This window comes from Lissotriton helveticus, chromosome 12, assembly GCF_964261635.1.
Source record: "Lissotriton helveticus chromosome 12, aLisHel1.1, whole genome shotgun sequence".
NCBI lineage: Eukaryota > Metazoa > Chordata > Amphibia > Caudata > Salamandridae > Lissotriton > Lissotriton helveticus.
Genome location: NC_136073.1, coordinates 316,807,794 through 316,832,367, shown reverse-complemented (window position 1 = coordinate 316,832,367; position 24,574 = coordinate 316,807,794). Strand labels below are relative to the sequence as shown.

The 24,574-nt window shown below is 43.0% G+C and overlaps 1 protein-coding gene across 1 annotated transcript in view; it reads left to right on the top strand.

The window, feature by feature from the left end:
* LOC144798478 (chromodomain Y-like protein 2) overlaps positions 1–24,574 on the top strand; it is a 593,287-nt gene that overhangs the window by 282,485 nt on the left and 286,228 nt on the right. The window lies entirely within an intron of this gene.

Here is a 24,574-nt window from a genome sequence, read left to right as displayed (position 1 = left end):
GATACTATAAAAGGGGGTGGAATTTCTGATTGAACTTACTAATGCAATTATTTACTTAAATCAAGTTTTACATGTTATTGCTTAATTTAGCATACTTTTTGATAAATACATATAGTGGTCAATAAATATGGTCTTAGAAGAACAATGAAGCTGACATTTCAACAGATTAATTCTGCAGTGTTGTATTGCTATCCCTGTATTGTGTAAAAGCAGAAATTTGACTGTATAAAATGCATTCTTACAGAAACATATTTTTTTGATAGAACCTACTAAACTCCTATTGTTCTTCATTGAAGGACTGCTTACACTTATCCTAAATTGATAGTACAGGTTCTCCATAACACAGATGCCATTTTGAGATCCAGTCTGGGGTTGGAAAACATGAGTTTAATATTTAAATTTATTTTTGCTACTGCAGTCACATATAAACATTATATTTTGATGTTCAGTTATCATATGCATACTAAATCAAAATTGACTGTTAAATAATTACATATTCTTGTATTATAAGCTAATTTTGTCTGGAGAAATTTCCCTGACACACAAAGATTTATGTTACCCTTCCTACATTCTTGTAACTAATCTTTGACTGGTTCCCCCATTAATATTGTAAAAGCTAATGATGTATTTTCTATTTTACTGTTGTCACCTAATTTGTGTAGCTAGGTTGCCCCTTTCTTACTACTTTAAGTAATAGAACATGGGGAGGCAAGTGTACTAGATGCGGCCTAGCGGCTGCGGATACTATGCATATGTTTTATTCATGCCCTAACTTAGCGACGTTCTTTCAGGATATTGAATCTTTCTTTAATACAGTTTTTGGGATCGCGCTTGCAATAACATCAGAATTGGTAATGCTGGGCACTGCTTGCAATTAGATTTGTATTTGTCGCCATGGGCATTATATGATTATTTATTACTTCCCAGTGGATTAGCCCCGGCTCTCCCACATTTATAATTTTGAGATCAAGGCTTCTAGCTATCTATAATATGGAGTCCTCTGTAAATAGATTGAAAGGACTTAAAAGACGGCAACTTGGGCAAAAAACTTGGGCTCCTATTTCCGAGTGGATTGACTAAATTATGTTGTTTGTCTTTTTATGTCAATTTATTATGGGTTTTCCTTTTTCTTGACAATGAATTTGCCATGACTTGTAACTGTAATATGGAGATTTAAACTTTTAATAAAAATAAATAAAAAAAAGTAATAGAACACTAATCTTCTGAGTCTACTCCACTATGGAAACTCAAGGTTGGAGTATATGTCATTAACTATGAGCCTTTCCTAGAATGTCCATTCAATCAAGCATTAGTAGCATGAATAATCTGCTTTCTTTGTTGTTTTAATTGTGATAGAAAATGTTTTGTTTTGTTACCTTCAAACTTATACCTGTCTGCAGGGATGCACTTTTATTTTATTTGACTCCTTTTTGTGAACTTGCATTGCTAAACTAAAATATCTGTGTATAAATTACATTTTGAGTATTCAAAGTACCAATGCATAATTCTGTACTACTTTAGAGTACTTGTTTCTGATGAATGCTTTTGAATCAGAGTAATGCTCATTTTGTTGTTATGTTTCTGCATTATCTTTCAGTGACCCTATACTTTAGTATAGCCCCTGTCATTCGTTATACTAAATGTTTAAGATTCAGCTGAATGTATCTTTTAGTGGGCATAGACCTATTCTCAAATTTATTGAGTGAGATTTGTGTTTACATTTTTCTAATATCCCATGAAGACTGTCCTGGTTCTTCTTTACCTATTCAAAACTTCAAAAAGGCTAAAAACCCTTAACAATCTGTATGTATGTGGACTGGTATCCCAATCCTTTTCATTTATTTGTGCAATGGATAGGGATGTTTATTTCTTACATTCATTGGAAACCTGATTTGTCAATGACTAAAATAGGCAAGATTAGTGGAGGGTTTGCAGCAAGAAACCAGGGGTCTTTGAACTACACCACTTATTGTACTTCGCACCTTTATCTTTTGTATGGCACTTTGTAGGATGTTCTACTTGGTGCCTCCCATCTTCTTTGTATCATGTAGTTGGATCCTTGATGTTCTAAGTTATATTTTTAACTATGAAGAATACTGGAAGTTACAATATTAACCCCTTTGTTTGAGTGTTCGGGCATAAAGCCTATGTTTGTGTTCTTACATCGTCCTGTGTTTTCCCATATTCCCTATTTGTTCACAGAGAACAAATTGGAATGGTTTGTGTAAAAATGTATTTCTTTGATCACTGTTTGAGAAAATCCATTTGCCAAATTGGCATTAGTGGATAGACTCTCAATGTATTTTCTACTTTGTTAATGGAGTTCATGTTTGTTGTGTTGCGTACCTTTTGTATTTAATAATTCCAAAATAAATACCATATCAAGTTCTATTTTGTGTAGTGAATATTACATTAATCTAATTATTATAACAATTATAGTTTAGTATCCCTTTTTAGGACACCCTGTTCTTTTTTTGAAGGACTTGATTGAATTCATATTCACTGGTAGTGAACAATCTTGATTCCCTATCATGATGAATCTGGAAGGAGTGGGTAAACCATGAGGTATACGGGTGGTTTGACACCCTTGATGACTGTGTGACTACAGGGACAGTCCTTCCTCCTCCTCCCATGTTGCCTTCAATTCTTCACAAATCACAATTGAATATGGCTCCATTTGAGTGGGCTAGTAAGTCAGTTATTGAGTGTAATTAGTCATTATATGTTTGGCTGTCTCCTTTAACTAAAGAGATAGACAGGTCATAAGATTCCAGGGCACTTTTTTGTCCTGATAAAAGCCCTAGACCCAATGTGGTAAGCTTTCAAAGGGCTGAAACATGTTAACAGAATTATCAGGTAACAGGGTCATCATCTGTTTAGCCGGAGTCCCACTGACTTCTATGGGAGCCTGTGTTCTGCCCGACAACACAGGTTCCTATGGGGAATTTAGGTGTGTGCAGAAAACCATGCACCCTGTCGCAGGTACCCCATAGTGCCGGGTTTTATAGAGGGTCCCTTAGGTACCCACTCGCCTCAAACTGGATGCCTCAGGCTAAAGAAGGGGCCTGCAGGGGCCCCCAAAGTCAGTTTCCAACTGCCTTTTCGTATGAGACAGGCTGACTCAGAAAGTTTGCTGGAAACCGGCATCGTAATTGCTCAGTCTGAAACACTGTCTGAACAGCTGCACGATGCGGTTCCGAATGACAGGAATTTACGGAGAGCCGGTCGGAACCGATTTGGAAAGACCTTGTGGTTTACAATCCGACAGAGAATATCCTAGTCGGTCAGTCGAATCGTAAACTGACCGAGTCGATTGGAAGGATTCCGACACAGCCTAGAGGAGTACGACTGTGGGGAGGAAGCTTTTCGTCCAACATCGTAATGAGGACCTAAATGCTAACTCGCTATACTTGTTTATAAGCCATTCCAATTCCTTCAAACTTTTAAATACTTTCTAATAGCTTAATCCAAGGATTTCATGCTGCTTACTCTGACAAAGTGTTTATTTAATGACCATTTCTTTATGTTCAAAGGAGACTATTACCTACAATCTGAAGAAACGTTATAGGTACATTCTTTGCTCCCGCTTATAGAAATGTGTTTGGGCAGAATGCAATCATGATGCAATAGAGGATGCCACCCTTTGGATATAGTTGATAATATGGGGTGAAATTGGGGAAGATCCTGTAAGATTGATCAGAAATTTAAATAATAATGACTGTAATACCCAGTTTCTACATTGTATCCGTATGAAAGCAGTAATGTTATAGCAGGAAATATTGCAGGCTTACAGACACTGTGATCAAGATTTTGAAAAAGGAAATTGAAACAATTTTGAGACAATGAAATACCCTTACAATCAAGTGGCTAAAGCATGTGAAAGGGTTAGGAAGAAAAGAGGAGATTTCCTATTAGGACAAAAGCCTCAATACTAGCAATTAGAAGGAATGCTTTGAAGAATAATATAGAATTCATAACAACAAAAACAAGAAGTTGCATTGGGAGATCAAAACGATAACTCACCCAACGTTAGCCTATACTTCTGTTGCACTGTGATGTAAGAGACCCTTTGATAACATTTTAAAGATCTTAGTCCATCAAGCCAAGTTTCCGCAATATAAAGTACAACCAAGTTTGCTGCCTGGTAATAGAGCTCATTGGCCTTATTCAGTTTCAGAAATGCAAGGTTTGTATCTGATCAGCAATCGTTTTGTACAACTTGATGAAAGCAGTGCTTGTCTGGTGACTTGCTGTAGCATTAAACAAGGTGTGTAAACACAGGGGAAGCCCTTGTGACCCTGACACAACCTGGGCACAGTCAAAATTATATAAAATGGGGTTCTCTGCAGGCATTAATTAGCCTAACTGGCAATCAGTCAACAACAATATAATCAATTATTATTGGACAGGCCAATTCAATTAGCAGGTCAAAACTTCACATAATTATGTCCATTTACACAGTCCCACACACATTCTAAATATGCATGCAAATACAGTCCATTGTCCAAAATAGGATAAGCTATCAGCTAAATGCATATTTTTTGGCACATTTATATTGCATAACTATCAAATTAATCATAATAAAAATCATTTGAACACACATTGTCCTTGGTAATTAAATTTTACAGACATCAGCTGTTCACTATAAATCCTTTTTCTATGGTCCATCTATAGGTTGATCAACACCCAGTCATGGAGATAAGGCAGAAACGTATATTTCACCATAACAGCCCCTATAATTAAATGTTTTGGGGTAGTCCCCAAGAAGCAAACTGTGTCAAAGCCAGAAAGATAACCAGAAAAGAGTGCCTTTCATTCAGTCAATCAATCAAATTTATAAAACACTCAGCTGCCAGATCAGACCTCTTGGCGCTTGAAGCAGATGGTGATTCTGACCTAAGATGCCTCAGTGTTTGAACAACCAGGTCTTCAGCTATTTTTCTGAATTTAAGTTCCTCGTTGAAAAGGCTCATTCCATGCCTTAGTGGCTAGATAGCTGAAAGAACATTTATCCCTGGCTTCAAGGTGTAACCTTTGAGTTTTCATGAATGAAGCCTCTCCTGATCTAAGAGACCAGGATGGCTGGTAAGGGGAATGGCTATGACAGAGATATTTGGGAGCAGTCAAATGAAAAGCACGGAACTCAATGACTGAAGCCTTAAAGCAATGGCACTTATTGATCATTAGCAAATGTTTGAGATGGCCAGTTACTGAATGGCATCTAGGTACCCCCAAAATTAGTCGTACTGAGGCATTTTTAACTACTTGCAGACGATCCAATAGGAATTCGGGTAAACCCAGGAACAGCTTGTTTGCGTAGTCAAGTCCTAATGTGATAGAGGAATGAATAACAATTTTACGGGTTTTTGGTGGAACAAACTCTAAGGTTTTCTTAAGTGTGCAGTTCAAAGACAACATATCCGGCCACAGAAAGAAGATGGTGCCATAATGAGAGACTATCTTCAAATTTTAACCCCAAGATTATTTTTTTACTATTGCTGCTGTGGCGTTTTGAGCCGGGCCTAATTTCATCACGTAGGACCTGACAGCCGCACAGTGACCAAAGAGAAGAATCTCTGTTTTTGAGGAGGTACATTTGAGACAGTTCATATTCATCCAAACCACAACCTCCACCACACATCTCTTAAAATCCAGCTTCACAGTTGTTGTGTTGTCACCCAACAAGATTAGTTGGGTGTCGCCCGTTGGGTGCCATGGGATTTGCGTTGGAGGCCAAAGGTGACATGTAAATATTAAATAAGTTAGGGCTCAAAACAGAACCTTGAGAATCTCCATATTTAAGAGATCTTGCAGGGGATGCATTAGAAAAGGGCCCCTCAAACTGAGTTGTAATAATAGAATCTGAAACTTCATCACCAGATAGAATCTGTTAATAAAAAACAATAATCTTAGGAAATAGTTGAAGAAAGACCCCAGGTGCTAAGCAAGTCGAAAAATATTGTATAAGTGACTGTGGAATATGGGCCCCAACAGATGCAATTACTCCCATCCATATTATTCCAGGTATGATAATCGAAAATTGGATATATGTGCATGATTATATATATGGACCTCAGATCCAACATAGAAAAACCACCCAAAAATGTGATAACATGATGTGGTCTTATCTGAAAAATGTGACCACAAATCTGGTAATTAAAGGCACAAACAGGAAGGAGGATATGACAGAAAAAAGGTATTGAACATTCTGGAATTCAAAACACGTCTTGAATCCTCATTGAGGGTGAAAGCACGTTGGCTACTTTTTATTCCATAGTGGTGGCTGACCAGATTTTTGGTACTTGGTTGGAGACTATTAAGACTGCTGCATTTTTTGCCATATCTGGAGCCTGGTGTGCAACCCCTACATTAACTTTTTGAAGCCAAATTAGATGTTAGTACATATAAATATATTTACAGGGTAAATTAATAGGTGACCATGTAAAAATGTCCAGTATTGTTTCTAGGGGTTCTACTGACATTCATAAAGAACAATTCAGAAGTTTGAATAAGTGATCAGGCATTTGGTTGAGTGCAAGGCCAGTTGAGAGGCAGAGATTCTTTCGCACATGGGCTAGCAACAGGCTGGACCCTGTGTGTGTGTGGTGGGAGATATATATCATTATGGGAACTGAAGTTTGCACTAAAGGTCACGTGTTTAAGTGTATATAGGCCACCAGCACTACGCAGTACTTTTGGCTCACCTGTGATCAAGGCTGCTGGGACAGCCGAAATGTTAGGAAAGGAAATCAATGCTGCCTGTTTATATTGGAATAATCCTGGTGTTTTCCGGACTGAGGCCTCAACATTTGTTTTGTTTGGGATATATATATATATATATATATATATATATATATATATATATATATATATATATATATATATATATATATATATATATATATGTAATGCTGACCTCACTATTCTGTTTTTACATATATTAATTACTGTAGCACACATATTTTACCCTAGAATCATAATGCTTCAATAAATATTGAAATGCCAACTTGTGTATTTCTTGTGTATCTCTTTGGGTATGCATGAGTTACCAAACAAAATGGTTCTAGATCTGTTTACACAATTTCTGTGGATGGTCAGGGTTGTCATGTTCGAAGGTCGCACATTCCACCTGTTGCCTTGCCAGGTTAGAGGTACAGATGGTGCACTGTGAGCTAGCAGGACAAAGGCTAACATATCCAGATGGTGTGCATAGAATCAGTCTTGCATAGTTTTGGTGTTTGTTGTTGAACAAACACACAGTTTTACAGGGAAAGTATGAATTGTACAACATCTAAAAAGGACAAGGGCGTCCCCACACAAAGAAACACACAAATTGAGTATTTTACTCAAAAGCCAGCATGCCGTAATTTCGGCGGGAAAGGTAAAGTTACAGGATTTGAAATCCAATTTCTTATAGCGTACTTCAACTAAAAGGGGCAGAGTTTGTTTGTTAACGTTCCTGTGTGTCTATAATTCCCAAGACTTTAGTGAACAACATATTTAAAACTATACATTTAATTCAAACATAAGCATAAGACTCTACGAGACTGAATGACACCAAAAGGAACCAATTTAAAGTAATTAAAAAAAAAAAAATTCAAACCAATTCAAAATAATTAGATTTGAACAGTAATTTTAAAAGACAAAGATGTTACCCACACAATGAGTTTCTGTTGTACATTTATTGCATTTCAAAACAGGATTGATCTTAATACAGTATACAAATTATTAAAAAAACATGATTATACATTTCATAAAAACAATTTAAAACTTAGAATCACAAGTCGACGCGGCGTTTCGGTATTCTTTATGTCTACCTTCTTCAGGACTGATTCTAGATAGATTTAAAAAAGATTTTAAAAAACATAGAATTACTTTTCTTACATTAGTGCAGATGCCTATTACAACGAAACTCTTCGTGGTCCCAGTCAATAGTTACTATCGTGTACTTTTCTTTAACAAACACTTCACTTATTGTTAAGGCATCCACCCATCACATACAGTCTTGTTATTTCCTTTATTTCAAATTCTTTACCCCCATCTCTTTTCAATTAATCCCCACATTCCGGGAAGACATCACTCTTTATAGATGTGTATTCCTACGCTTAGACAAAACTAATGATGTTTACCTTTCCCCTGGACTAAAAAAGTCCAATGCTCAGAAGGATCAAATTTGAACCTATGATTTACATTTATAGGATTTTCATTCATATGCATACCTTGGATCAGGTGGGACAAGTCTCCCCACTGGACACAGTTTACTTCAGTTTTGAACATTGGGCTTATTTCTGGGTTCTATTTCTCAGTTGTACTGTCACTGTTTGAGACAAATATATAAGCATGATGTTTTCAATGCATCTCACCATTCTGGGTTTGTCGACAAAATCTTATTTTAATTTTTCTTTTAATTTAAATTTTAAGGCATGCTTAAAAGTAGATTATGTGTCATACCTCAGAGTCAACACCCACCCCTGTTCTTCCCTTATGGATTTATACATTTCAATACCTGGTTTTCAAGGAAAATTGGCTTGGTCTTGAACTACCAGGAGAAGCCACCGTATTCTCCGCAATGGGTTTCATCAATGACCCTGGGGAATTTTTAATTATTCAACGTTAGCGCATCTGGGCTTCACTTAATTGGAAACCACCTCAATAGTAGCGAATGGTAATCATATTTCAATACCTGGTTTTCAAGGAGATTTGGCTTGGTCTTGAACTACCAGGAGGAGCCACCGTATTCTCAGCAATGGGTTTCATCAATGACCCTGGGGAATTTTTAATTATTCAACGTTAGCGCATCTAGGCCTCACTTTATTGGAAACCACCTCAATAGTAGCGAATGGTAATCATAAGGGGATAACTCACCATTAATGATTGGATGACTGGTGCAATTCCAAGGATATGTTGTTTCCTAGTCAATCCGTTATGGATGTGAAGTCCGTTCTATAATGGACAATAAAAAGTATGGAAGATTTCCGTCATTTATGTTATGCTCGGTTTCTATTCATGCTTTTATTTTATTATATTATATTTATCTACCCTCAGTTGCCATGTATCAAAGAAGGGAGAGAAAGGAATTAAATCATAATATGTCAGAATTTATCATGATTGTATGACCAATATAATGGGATTTTAAGTGATGATCTGGCAATTTATACTTCAATTATTGGAGGGCTGTTAAGCCTAATCTTAGACTTTCTTTCATCCTAATTGCAAGTTAGTTTACCTTTAGTATCGGATTCGGCCTCCCTGCTCCTGTTTCCTGGTAGTCTCTTAATACGTCCTTCAGCCGGTGTGGTCCGAGCCGCTAAGAGCAATGAGGGTTTACTACTTACGCGGTACTTTATATTACCCGCGATTTCATTGGGCGTGTCTATTCACTGTCCTGATTGGATTATTCCGCCCAATCCCCGTAGGGTTGCTGTGGCAACCGAACGCACTTTCCCTCATTCTAGACCCGCTCCATTACTGGCGCGTCTGTTTTGTTGCCTGCCGATTTGATTGGTTGACTTTGAGCCAATCCCCGTACGGTTGCCGTGGTAACCAAACGCTATTTTCTCGCTTTCTCGAACCGCTCTAATGTCGGCCGAGTCTATTGTATATAATTCCACGTTTACTGGGTGCATGTTACGTGGTGACTTCAAACTTTTACATGCACTCAACTGGGCGTATTAAATTATCTGGTATTGTGCTCGGAACCATTTTTTGTGCAAGACAATACTAATTGCTCCAGAGTCTCTGTGTAGCGATATCTTACCTGTCCCTAACTCGCAGGTTTACCTATATACAACACTCTCCTTGTGTCACCAACTTAAGTAGCCCTTTAAATCATGTCTCAGGCCTTCCATTGGAGCATATCCGCATTTTAAACTTCAAATTCCAATTAACAAAACAATCCCATTGCAAGCCATAGACTCCTTTTTTAATACATATTTCACCCCTAAGGTATGCCCTAAACAGCTGATAGAGCAATGTGCACTGCAAATAAAAAGTTGGACATTTAAGTTCAAGTTGTATATGTCCTGGCTATGAAATTAGTTTTTATCGAATGTGAGGCCTATCTCTCACATAAGATAGCATTGGGTTACCTTATTACATTTAGTAAATGCTAACTTTTGTTTGTGGGCAGTTAGGAAAGTTATGTTTGGTATCTGAGGAGTTGTAGTTTAAAATCCTCTTTAATGGTAAAGTTAGATTTTAAGTCCCAATTCTGAAAATGTAACTTTAAGAAAGTTAAACTTTTCTTGTCCTACCCATTTGGTGCCCATAGCCTGTTCCTGGGTCACATGCTAGGTGTAGTTTGCATTTGGCTTGTATGCATTATTCCCAGACAGCATCACAATAGAGCCATCTGTGACTTGATCGAGAGGCAGACCTGTCAACTACCCTTTACTAATTAATCAATTAAAATATAGCCATTGTTTAATAGTCCCCAGTCCCTCACTAATCCAATCTGTAGATCTGCAGTGATGCCTTCAGATGATAAAGAATTCTATCCTTGAATTCTTCATTCAATAAATGAAATTAGTTGCTAACATGTAACCCTATTGCCCTTATAAACAGATTCAATAATTGATAAAGAGCAAGATGAGGGCCTATAAAAGCAACTAAACACATTTAAAACATTAAGTAGAGCAGCCCATAAGTCAACATTGAACTTATAAGTCCATAGGTACATTGTCAGGGCCAATGGCCATACCTGTAGTGCTATTATTTATTGCATTGGTTATCATCCAAAGAAAAAACTAAATGATATTCAAAGTAGTGAACCAAGATATAATTTGTTCTTATCAGGATGACTGGGTTCACAATAATTGGTAGCAAAATGAGGTACCCAGAGATCTAGCAAAATAGGAGCATCTAAAGGAGTTATATGATAATTCTTAAAGAAAAATAACTATTATCTTCCTTACAAAAGGTGAAAATGTCTTTAGGAATACTAGGCATTAACAGTTTGTCCTAAGCATTCACCTATTTTCCCTTGTTATGGGTGTTTTTACAAATAGCTCTTCAAAAGACAACCTCTTCATAATCCTGGGGAGCGTTTTTAATACTCTGTGTAACTGGAGATAAGCAATAGAGAAGGAGTAATCAAACAATGTGTAAGGATTGCAAAGCTTTTTGTAGAGAAATCAGAAAATAAGTGTCCATAGTCAAACACATCATCTTGAAAGAGCCATAAATGTTAAAAGGAGATAAAATAGCTTAACAGAGTTAAATGTCACCAAACCTTGATTTCGGCAGACTACTGAGGATGCCAGAGAGATCAACAAGGTCTCATCTAAGACCACCACCTTTAATAGTTTTATCCATGGGAACAATGGTGCCTGAAGTAACAGAAAGAGATGTCAAAACGAAATTATAATCAAGGGATTATAGATGCTAAAAACAGTGACAAACTGCAACACAATACAGTCAACCGGATCCCCAGAGACAAAAATATAATCAATTGTACTAAAACAACTTCTTCATGTAAAAGTCTGAATTTATTAGTATCAGTTTTAAAGATCTTGTTGGCATTTATAAGATTTATTTCAGAGACCAAATAAAGGGTACATTGTCTTGTGGATAAGAGTTCTACTGCGGGAACCAGCTCTTTACAGGAGTGATCCATCAAAAAGGAATTCAAACTAAACGTTTCCATAAAATCTTTGGGAGTAATGACATTACCAACAAAACTAAATAGTGAAGGTAAATTCTCATGATGTCTGGATGTAACATTATTTTTCTAAAACTGAATCAACAGAAATGTAATACCCTATTTTTCTTATTAGTAATATTAGTACCTGGAAGTTCGAACCACCAGAAGTTGCAGGAATAACATCACAATAGGGAGATCATAATCAAGATGAACGCACTCCACCAGAAGAAGAGGAAGTTGCAAGCACTGCATGTGAACAATAGCCATGAAGCTTAAAGTCGGTAGTGGCCCAAGTCTCTTGAAATAGGACAATCATAAATTGGGCACACAATCATCATTATTTATTACAGATAACATCACTGCAATATTAAATAAGAAAATATTTAGGTGCCCATGTCCAGGTTAATCATTATATGTGGTGTCACTGGAATCACTTAGATGACAGTTGTCCATAAAGGAGATCACAGTGCATATTGTTTTACCAGAATCACACTTGAGAATGAAAAGTCAGCCTTTATCTTCCAAAGGCGCAAACCTATTGGTGGGTGTGATAGAATAAATATTGGGCCTAACTCAGGATGTACTCAAATAACCAAATGAGCTCACTACGCATAAAGCCAAAAAAAGGTAGTTGGATGTATTCTAGTGGGCCTGCTCTGATCACACTATTGATGTTTCTTCTGTGATTTGATTTTAAAAAAGAGCTTATGTAAAGAAGTAGTTTTCCTAAGGTTTACCTTGATATAGTTCCCATGGCCAGTCTTGGATGAGTGGCCAAGAGTCCTCCTGACCATAATAAGTTCATCACACAGAAGCCCATCACTACTCACTTAAATTAAGTCAATATTTTAGTTTGCCTTGGCTCTCTTTTGTAATGCACACTAAGACAAGACTATTGGTTAGTACCATAACATAAGGATAGATTCTGTAGGAAAGTATAAAATAGATGGACCATAATGATCCGGAACAGAGGGAGACACAATTAATTTATCGTTCTTTTTTGGGGCTGATCAAAAAAATATGTTCCAATTAAATGTAGAAGGCATCAAATAATATAAATTTAACAGAAGGAGGTGCACCAAATAAAGCAAATTTAGTCTGTTATGGTTTCTTCAAATTCTTTCTTTATTTAAAAATCCATAATTGCTCATAAAAACAGCCAACACGTTTGGTTCCCAAATCAAAACTTGTGGAACTTCATCAGGGCTGTAACAAATAACATAAAAACACTTATAAGACACAGAAAATAAGCAACGGACATGACCCATACTTTATACGATTACAACAACAACGTTAACATGACTAAATAACGTACACCTTTACAGTTTTGTACACAGTGATCAATGAGAGTCGTATATAAATAACATAAAACATACAGCTTATACACAGATGCTCCATGTAACATAGATCATATTTACATTTTATGTGACATATGTTGGATATTATGGACCATGATCAGCCTGCAATATCCACCCAACAGTGTACATTGTTATTTCCCACAATTACATCATTATTTGGATATTATTTCACTGGACCGCAAAATAATTAGAAAGGGAAATAGAGGCATTTGAAAAGATGTTTAGAGAGAAATCAGCCAATAACATCCTTGTTCAAGTAATGTATTGTAGTCACATCTGTCTTTTAAAAATTGGATTCCACAACATGCAAATGGTTAAAAAACAAAAAAGAGAACTAAAAGAGAAATAAGTGTATCTTTGAAGTTTGCGTCAGAAGAGAAAGACCAATATAATGTCCCTCGCATTGAGTTAAGTACAATGACACTTTATGTAATGTTGTGTCCCTCAGGAAAGTCTTGGTTTTGGACAAAAATAACCATAATTACAAAACCTCAACTTAAAAAAAAAATAAAAAAAAAATGAACATTTTAATTTTTTTTATTTTCAGATCTATTTTTATTTTTCAGGCGTAAACACATAATACATGTCCACTGATACACAGCATTAAGCCCACAACCCTATGCAGGGCCGGCTGCGTAAATGGGTGTTTCACTGGTGACATAAGGAATCCCCACAAGGAGCAGATTTGTACACAGCGTTTTACCTACAACCCCTGAGGGGCCGGCCGCGTTACATGGTGTATAGTGCTATGCCATCTGGGCATGTTATGAAGCAAGACCTCTGAAATCTACTCCTGTAGCGCACGGGCAACAGGCCCAAAGACAACAAACAGCCCAAGACAAGCCCAATAACCTTAGGAGTAGAGAGAAGGAGAGAGAAGAGAGAGGAGAGAAAGAGAAGAGGAAAATAGAAGGGAGAAGACAGCACAACTAGAATAGGCGAGGTGTGTGCGTGCGGGGGGGGCATGGTCTGGCACTAATGCCGGCAAGGTCCAACTTCAAGGTGGTGGCTACGGGAGTAATCTACCAGAGTCAGGTGGAACAATAGCATCCTCAAAGAGTCGCAGCGTCCTGAGCTTGGTAAGCATGTGGCGCGCACGCTCAACTACACAGAGATATTTAATCAGAGGTTGCCAGACAGCCTTAAAACGAGTGTGGTGCGCTTTCAGCCTCGCCGCGAAGAGCTCCATAGTGATGACATGCCATAAACGCAGAAACCAGGCAGCGACTGGGCGGGCTTTTTTTGTTTTCCAGTACAAGGCTATGAGCTGTGTGGCCTCCCCTAGCATATGAAGCGCCAGGGTCCAGTCGCTCCGGGTAAGCGCCTTCAGGCTAGCAGGTTTGATGCCCAATAAGATTGTGCTCGAGGCTTCAGGCAGAGGGAACTCCAGTACCCCATTGATGTAGCTAAGGAACTCTTTCCAGAATAGTCAACGAGGAGCATGCCCACCAAACATGAATGAAGTCCCCAGATGCAGACAGGCACCTCCAACACGGAGGAAAAGATATAGGAAACATCCTATGCAGGCGCTGGGGCGTATAATACCATTGAGTCATAAGTTTATAGGCACTTTCCCGCTGCGGAATGCTGCAATAGATTTTGGGGATATCCTGCCGTAATCTGCACCACTGCGAGGGCGCAAAGTCCGCATTGGACGTCGACTGCCATTGGTGCTGATATGGGTGAGAGGGTGTTGCAGTTGGATGCTGCAGAATCTGGTAGATCCGAGATATCAGCCCCTTTGATTCATCAAAAGAACGGACTAGCGTTCAAAGGTGGTAAAGGCGCGTGTAGCCACCTGCTGCATCTCTCTCTCGGACACCCAGTGCCGCAGCTGGGCATATTGCAACCTCGCTTCCGGTGGGACGCGAAACTCCTCCTTACATTGGGCAAAGGTCTTGAGTGCACCCCTCTCATACAGATCACAGATCACCCTGCAGCCCCCTTGTGTCCATTTGGCAAAGTCGCGTGTGCGTTGGGCCCTTGGGAAGAGCGGGTTCCCCTCCAGAGGGGTATGCAGTGAGGGAAATATCATGAGGCCTCTGCGCTCTGCTACTTTATATCATATATCCAAAACCGTTCTTGTGGGCACCGCTATGTAGGCACTCTTAGAACGCGCCGCCCGATGAAGCCATAAAAGATTCCAAATGGTTCGCCCAGTCACTACCCGATCCATATGCAACATCCCTTTTCACGCTCAGTCACCATCCATTCCACTGCAAAACGAAGGTGCGAGGCCCAATAGTAATCTACGAGCTTGGGACAGGCCAGCCCTCCCCATCTCGTGGTGTCATAAGAAGCTTTTGAGAGAAACGTGGTCGATTCCCCAAATGAAGAAAGTAAGGTTGCGTTGGAGGCCTTGTATATGATGTAACGGAATAGGTGTGGGGAGGCATTGAAATGGATATAACATTTTAGGGAGGATCGACATCTTAATGGCGTTGATTCTACCCAGCCATAACATCACCAGGGGCCTCCACCTCCGTAGCTCTTCCAGGACCGCCTTCCGACACTCCCGCCAGTTTACTTGTGTCCATGTGTCTAGTGAGGGAGTCAACTGGAGGCCGAGGTAGCGAATGTGATGGGAGGCCCATTGATACGGCACAAGCTTCTCCAGGGAGGGAATCTTCTCCTTTGGGATGGTGAGATTGAGGGCCCAGGATTTGTCATGGTTAATCTTAAGGCCGGAGGCCCACTCAAAAAGGCGCAGCACTGAATGCAGCGCCTGGAGGGACACTTGGGGGCGAGTTAAGGTGAGAATAAGATCGTCTGCAAACAGCGCCACCTTCTTCTCACGTCCTCCAAGAGGGATACCATGTATATCTGGTGCCTGTCGGTTCAGCTCCGCTAGGGGCTCTACTACAAGGGCAAACAACAAGGGTGAGAGGGGGCACCCCTGACTTGTACCCCTGTAGATAGAGAAGGGTGCAGTGAGCTGCCCATTTACACGAATCCTGGCCTGCGGGGTGAGATATGGTGCCATGACCCTAGTAATCCTATTCCGGCCTAGCCCGATCTTTTGCAAAACCGCCCGAAGGAAAGCCCAATCCACCCGGTCAAATGCCTTCTCCGCGTCTAACGACAGGAGGCAGGCCAGTATATTCCAGTGGTGTGCTTTCTCCACTAAGTGCGCAATTTTACGCACATCCGCCCCCTGCCGATTGTGGATAAAGCCGACCTGATCCTGCTCTACTAGTCCCGGCATGTGGGGATCCAGGTGTTTTGCTAGCAGTTTAGTATATATTTTTAGGTCAGTGTTTAACAACGTTATGGGGCGGTAGGACGCACAGAGCGTGGGGTCCTTCCAGGGCTTTGGGATAAGCGCTATCTTCGCCATACCCATGTTGGACAACAGTCCTTCTGCATCAGTAAAGGAGTTGTACAGTCGCGAAAGGTGGGGCAGAAGCTGCGATTGGAACATGCGATAGAAGGACAGGGGCAGGCCGTCCGGACCCGTCTTCTTCCCAGAGGGATATCCCTTATGGCTGTTGTTACCTCGTCCTCGGTGATAGGACCCTCTAGGGTCCTTCCATAATGGGGGTGTATCGGCATCCCCGTATATCTACTCAGAACGTCTGTCACCATGTCCGGAGACGGTGTCTCCGCCTTGTATAATGCAGTATCGTAGGCACGAAACGCTTCGCACTTGTCCCTCTCTGAGGTAACCCTCGTCCCATCCGACAGCTGAATATTGGCTATATGAGCTTTGGCCGCAGCCTGCCCACCTTATCCCCCCCCTTGAAATACCGCTGTTTCAATGCCAACAAAGATTTTTCATCCCTGTTGGTACGCAGGAGCCGAAGCTGCCCCCGGAGGTTGGCAAGCCGCCGCCTAGACACCAGTGAAGTGTGGTCCTGGTCCCGTTTCTCGGCCTGCTTTTTGTCCTTTGAGAGGCTATCTTCCAGAGTCCAAACCTCGCGCGCCGGCGCAATCGAGAGAGAGGTAATGTGGCCCGAATCGTGGACTTGAAAGCATCCCACACCACGGGGAAGAGCGTCTCCGGGAGATCTTTACTAGCAGAGTCAATAGCAGCCCGTATGCTTTCTACGTCGGCTGGGTCCCGGAGAATACTCGGCGGCAGGCGCCACCTCACGTTGCGGGCGGGACGAGCGGACGGGTCCTGCAGGAGCAGCTCAACATGAGCATGATCAGAGAGCGATATATCAGACATGGATGCTCCCAGCATGTTTCCTATCAAAGCATGAGAAATAAATAAATAGTCGATACAGGAGTACGAGAGGTGGACATGGGAATAGAACGAGTAATCCCTCTGCCCCTGGGAGTGGTAACGCCACGTGTCCAACAGCCCCAAGTCTGTTCTCTGCGTGCATAGTGCTGATAACGTAGCCCCCGTTCCACTGAAAGAAGTCTCGCTGCGATCCACTCCCGGGTCCCATACTAGATTAAAATCTCTCCCCAGTATCAGTGAAGGGTCGCCTTGTGGTACGTTCTCCCTCAGGAGTGTCCGGAGGTATCCGTCCTGCATCTGGTTGGGTGCATATATATTGCACAGTGTAAGGAGGCGCCTCCCAATCCCCACACTTACTCGAAGAAAGCACCCATCCCTGCTCCCAAAGGGTTTAGCTTCCTCCCGCCTGATTCCATTCCTACACAATATTGCCACACCCGCCGTTTTGGTATCTGCTGCAGACCAAAATTGGAGGGGGTATTTAGGGGTGCCATGCGCCTCACATCAGCTTGCCAAAGGGGAGTCTCCTGGAGAAATATGATGTTGGGGCTATGCTGGAGGAGATAACGCCACGTTTGCCTCCGTTTGTTGGGGGAATTAAAACCCTTGACGTTAAGCGTCAAGACTTTCAAGGGACTAGGCAGAGTCGTAGTCATGATAGAGTCCAAATGGGGCCAGTCCACGGCCCCCCACTCTGCCTCATCAGAAACATACAGGCGCGGAGGAGCCCATCCACCCCAACCCGCGCAAGGGGCCGCAGGAACCCCCAACTGACGCACTCAGAAAAGGTGAGGAAACAAGAGAAAGAAACCAGTAAGAAGCAGAAAGAGAGAGAGAAAGGAGAGAAACCCAAAGGTGGCCAACCGGGCCACACAGCAGTGGAGACCAACAACGGCCAACAGGGCCATACTGTTCTGTCCCCTTCACAGGGCATCCTACACCCAAGGGGTCGGATACACCCAGAGATGTCACTCCCTCAGGAATAGTTGGGGGCAGGTTCGCAGTCGTCCTCAAGGTCATCTAGCGGGAAAGCCTCCGCATCCTCCACCCCACTGGCAGCTGGGGTATAGATCAAGATAGCGCAACCATCAGCAAACCCAGGGTGAAGAGTACATTTCAACAAGTGTTTGCTCCCTAATCCGTTGCAGGTATCTGCTCAACCTATCATGGAGTCGAGGGGCGCGAGGCGGGTTCTTCCCTGTCCCCTTCAAGGGATTGAATATGTGCGATGATATCCTGTTTGGCCTGCGAAGCAGATTGCTCATCCATGGGTGGCGAACGTCGATGGCGATGGACAGTGGTCCAAGATGGTTTGGCTGGCACCCGCTCCTGGCGCTGTGGGCGGGAAGGGCTGGTCGGCGGCGATGACGGCAAACAAAGCAACTGTGCCGCCTCCATGTAGGACCGTAACACTCTGCGCTTGTATTCCCATTGGAAAATGAGGGCAAATGGGTGGCCCCACTGGTAGGAGATGCCCATGTTCCGCAGCTTCTCGGTCAGAGGCTTGAAAGCCCGGCGTTGTCGTAGGGTGTTAGGTCCTGAAAGACCTAAATCTTGTGCCCCTCATAGCTGAGATCTGGCTTAGCACGTGCCGCCCTGAAGATAGCCTCCTTCTCTGTAAAAAAGTGGACCCTTGTTAAGATGTCAGGAAGGAGCCCCGGCCTCCCCGTGGGCCCAGAGACCCGGTGGGCTCGATCCAAAGCCGGCAGAGAAGCATCTTCGTCCCCCCAGACCTCGTGGAGGAGTTGCGCCACATAGGTCATAATGTCCTTCCCCTCCGCACCGAGAGGGACCCCCGAATGCGGAAGTTGTTCCAGCGGCTCTGGTTCTCCAAATCCTCCTGCATTACTTGCAGCTCTATGTGTTGCTCCTCTAGCGCAGCAAGGCTTTGCCACAATTGCTCCTGATCTTCTGTCCAGGCACCCACTGTCTTTTCCATCCCATCCACCCTATCTTCTAGATCAGTAACCTCTTTTCGACGGTCCCGCACACAAGAGTGGACCTCAGAGCGCAGAGAGCCAATTTCCATCTTGAGTTCTGACATGAAAGAGGTCATGAATGCCTGGGTCACCGGCGTCGAGTCGCCTGCGGTGTCACCTCAGTAGGAGCCGACGACCCCGCCTTGCCCCACATTGCCACCACAGAATTGTCCCGGGGGGCCACAGCCGGGTCAGCCTTGCCCCCTCCGGAACGCGTCATCGCCAGCTCCTAAGCGTTTCGTTGACAGCCGGGCAGCGCAGTCCTTGCAAGACAGTTGTAGTGTACCTAGAGAGGTCCTTCTCCCATACTGTGCTGCTATGCTTCCTCTCCTGCAACGTCCGATATTTCCACAAGGGTGTATAATGCGTAAGGGCCACCACCCAGATCCCAACCCACCAGGACGGGAGTTACGCTTTGTTGAGGTCCACTACCTGTCCACCCTCTCGACAACTGGACCTATGAGCAGGTTGCTTCAGGTGTTGAAATGCCCACTGTCCCGGGCCAGTGGAATTGAATGACCGCTTCTGGGTTGTCCGCCACTCCCCCCTCCTGCAACAGGCAGTCTGGGAGCCCTCTAGAGCCAGCAACACGCTTCGACCAGCCAGTACACCGTGCCACCCAGCCGCTCTTCCCTGCCGTGGTACAGTTGCTCCTCCTCCACCTCCCTAATCAGTGTGTTGTCTTCCCGACCTATGCAATGCTGGGGCGAGCCGCCCAATGCCCCCATCCGCCCCGCTCAGCAGTCCCAAAATGGCGCCATGCACTCCCTGTGCGAGGTGCCCCTTTCCTGTCGCCCGGGGGCAGAGGCGTTGTGTATGGCACAGGCTCCCTGGGTGCAGCAGCGCGTAGGAACCAGAGTCTTAAGGCCGCTCAGCGGGGCGAGTTCCAAAATGGCAGAGGTGCGCGCGCCCTGCCTCGTCCTTCACATGCCACCCCCAGTCTTAGCTGCACCGCACCTGTCCCGATTGTCCCAGCGGGCAGAGTCTGCTCCCCCTCCACTCCTCCAACCAGTGCGGGGTATTATTCAAACCTCTGCGGCGCTGAGGTAAGCCGCCTAGCGCCTCCAAGCCACCCCGCTCAACAGCCTCAAAATGGCGGAAGGCTCTCCCTGTGCAAGGTGCCCCCCCGCCATCGCCCAGCAGCCGGTGAACGGTCGCTGCCTGCTGATTCTCTCCGAACCCCCTCAAGCAGTAATATGGGGGGAGAGGCTCTGTATATGGCACAGGTTTCCCGGGGCAGCAGCGCGTGGAACCTAATGTCTCTGGGCTGCCCAATGTGGAGAGACAAAATGGTGGGGGAGCGCGCGTCTGGTCTCGCCGCTTACCTGCAGTCACCAGTCTCAGTGGCTCTACACCTGCTATGGGCCCCAATGACCCCGCGAGACAGAGTCCGCAGCCAACTCCGTCAGGGGCCTTGCCGCTGATATCCTCCAGTCAAGCTCTGCAGGGTAGGTTCTGCCCAGCCGCTCCGACGTCCCCTCCGTCAGCTCCTATGCGGGCCCTATTGATGTAACCTCCAAGACGTCGCCGGCTTGTCCGCTTCAGCCACCTCCAGTCGCCTATGGGCAATAGCTCCGCTAGGCCCATCATTGCCCCTCTGCTTGGTCTCCTACGTTCAGGGGTCCCGGGGGGTCATCAGGCCTCAGGCGGGCCGCTTCCAAAGACCTTGCACGGAGGCAATCAGCTCCGGCAGGCCGCCACTCCCCGGGTGCACTCCACACTGCGAACTACTGCCGGGCGCCACACAGTCACTCTACTGTTTTCCCTGATCACCCGAGCAGCGCTCTCACCCGGGGCGACAACCTCCACTTCCTTGCGAGGACAGCAGGCTATACCTCATCAGGCTGCTCGGTCTTCACCCGCCTCCGCTAGTGCTGGTGCTGGCTCTGCCGTCGCGGTCCCCCGAGATGCCACTGGTCCGACCGCTGCAGCCGCTTCCCAGCATCCACGAAACGCGGTGTCTTTCACCGGCCCAGAGCTACAGGGACCCCAAGAGGCTGGCAAAATGCAGGGTGGGCTCCGCCAGAGGTCTTGCAAGATGGTAGCCCCCGCCACCGGGCCTCTGACTTCCCTCCGTCGTCCGCCCAGTAAATCAGTCCTGGCCGAAATTCCGCCTCTCAACAGGTGCCCCTGGTCACTGTGGTCAACGTCCACCCCTAGGGCAGCAGTCACAGTACCCCAGCTCCGCTTTAATTGCAAATAATGGTGGAGGACTGCCGGAGCTCCCCAGAGACACGTCTCACCGCATCGCTTGCAAGACCACGCCCCCAAACCTCACCTTTTAAAGTGGTAATCAATTGCGCCATGAGGATATATTTAAAAACTGAGGTTTTTCTTACAGTAGAGATGAGCTCAAAAAGTGAAAACTTGCCACCTAAGTTAGATAAGCAATTATATTGTCTTAGAGTATGATGGGAGGAATGTTCTCACTAAAGAACACATACCCTATTTCTTTCGTATACCCGTTATACATATTCCAATGTTTTCCGATAAATTATATATTCAATCTCCCCCAAGGATAGGTACACTCCTCAGTTAGGAGCTCCTAATTGTTGCACCCTAATCTATTTTAGACTGGCTTAATATTATAGCATCATATCCTCGCTTGCGGCAGGTGTGCTAGATAAAAGGGAAAATGCCTCTGTCCTCTTCCCCTCCTGACCCAGTGGTACTGTGGGAGCTGTAGCCTCTTCACCCGACAGCACACAGCAGCAAGCGAACAGATGGAAAAGCAAGTATTCCATCGAACCGTGACAACCTTGAGGAAGCTGATTTGAACTTTTAACTGAGTTCCTCAACTAACTGGTTTAATTTGTATTTATTTGAAGTAAAGTCCTTTGTAAAGACCCATGGTTAGTGGTGATGGAGGTGAAATGAAGAGTGAATACAATGACAAAAATGGTTCATAAATTGCTAGTATGCATTTATTGCACATTGTACATTGCAGACAACAAGAGGAAGGGAGCAGAAGGATGAGAGGCCAGGTTTGGCACATTATAAACGAAGGCAATACTTGCGTACAATTTAAAGGTAGAAAAAACCTGTAATTTTCTAATTTAGATATAGTGTTGCTGTCGGAAAATTCATTGTACAGAAAAGGTGAACGGTGAAGAAGCTTTCCAAATCCGCTCCCACTGTCTTCATAAAATACATATGACTGAAATGCAGATAATTCTATATCTAACTTTACTCATGGTACGTGAATAGGCAACACATACAGACTGAGGGATTATAATGATTAAAAATGGTTTTGGGAACAAACCTCACAAAGTATGATTGAGCAAACAAGGAACTTGGGAAAAGTAAAAAACAAATTATCGGTGCAGGCTAGTTTAATGCTAACGAACATGGGTAGTGAAAACAATTTCCTTCAATGAACTGCAGTAGCGATCAGTTTAGATCATATCTTAGCAAACCGTCGGAAACATGATGGTTTAGACAAGGAGTAGAAGCATCCTTGTTCATCACATCCCAGTAAATTCAGATCAGATGTATTCATTTATTTATTCAGAATTTGTATGCACTCTTTTTCAGAGTTCTTCACAAATCACAAAGAGTATGACACAAGTAAAAATAACTAAGGCAGAAAACATCAGAGTGATAAACAAAATAAATACATCAATTCAAGAGATATTGTGGAGCCAACATCATATTGCAGCTAGGCTATACTGCTCATTCATCTAATACTAGGTAGAAGGGTGATAGTGCCTAGAATTGTATCTTGTTGCAAGTGAGCAAACTTTATCCTAGATCAGCCTAAGTCAGGTGTTGTTATAAGAAGCCTGCATCAGTTGTGAAATAGAGGTTGAGTGGAAATCTTATAGGGTCTTTGAAAGTAGGCTGGGATGTAGGAGTGCTAATGGTTGGAGGGAGGGCTTTCTAGACTTTGGGTGGACATCCATTTAAAGGCTGATGTTTCCAGTAGAAAACAGTCTGAGCTGTGCGGCTGACATATGCCTCCACGTGCTTAATTTTGATCAACCTAGAACTCCCTCCACAAAATTGAGATCCTATAAAAATAAAAAGTAACAGTTGCCCTGCAACAATAAAGATTTGTAGATGACAAAAGTGAGAGTGAACAGAGCCATCAAGTGGATGGACTGGAATGTTAATGAATCATTTCCAGTTTGGATTCTTGGAGTCAACATAGATTTTAATTAATGACTAGGCTTAGAAGAAATGAGGTGCCTAAAATAAATGACAATGCAAGGTCATGTTGCTTCCCTTGAGGTCCTGAACCAAAGTACATACAGAGTGTGATATTGGTCAGTGCTTTAGAACAGATGGTCAAGGAACTGGGGACCTGAAAGTTGAACATGCAGTGGTCTTTTCTACAAAAATAAAGGTAATGGAGAAATAAAACCGACTTTGTTTTGAAGAATGCCTGGAAACCTCAACAAAACTGGCAAGGTATCTAAGTAAAAAACACACCTGTTAAGCATTGTAGGAAATTAAGATCAAATGATGAGCTGTGTTTGAGGTTTAGAAATAGAAGCTAGCAGGTGAAGAAAGTAAAATGTAAACACCTTTCCCAAGGGCTACTGGAGCAGCATGACTTCCATCAAACAGACATAACAATTTTCCGGCTGATTGGAAACATCAATGTGTAGAACCGATTTTTTTTCTGTATTATCTGATGCCTCTTGTATAGAACTTGGATTCCTTGTTTTTTGACTGGTTTCATATACAGAAAACTGAAAAAAATGATATAGATAGTCATCATAAATCAGAACTTTTCTAACGTATGACCACTATCGGTGCATGTGTAGTAACTCTATGTTGCACAGAGAATACTAGGATTAGAGATTCACCTTCCATAAAATAAAACCCTTTTTGTGCTGCTCATTACAGAGACTGGGCGAATCCTATGATATGGCTCTGCAACCTTACCACGTAGTACACTTGCAAAAACTGTCTTGGGTCCAGTCAGGCTTGCTTATAAAACCTTAAGTGCAACCCTGGGCAGCTATGGCTTTGAGCAGTAAGGCTTAAACAAAGGAACCAGTGTAACGGATTTAAAAGTACCAAAAAACGAAATAAGAAAGTCACACAACAAGAAAGAAACCCAACACCAATTTATAAAAATAGATTATATTTTTATGAAGTTTTAGAGTCCAAGATGAGCATAATCTAAAGGAAGGTTCTGGACATACACATTTTTAAAGAAAACTGAAATCTCAGTTTCACCATAAACAAGCATTGGTAATCATAATGTTTGTAAACTTTTCAAACGTTTGTAAGAGTTGTGTTTGACTGCTGCGGCCCAAATTGGGGGACAAAATCCAACAGGAAGAGGGGCTGGGTTGGCAATAAGGAGTATTTGGACTCCTACCTGGCCACCAAAGCATTTTCCAGACCAGTTCTAAACGTTACAGCACAACTGCCATAGACTTTATTGGAGTGGTCC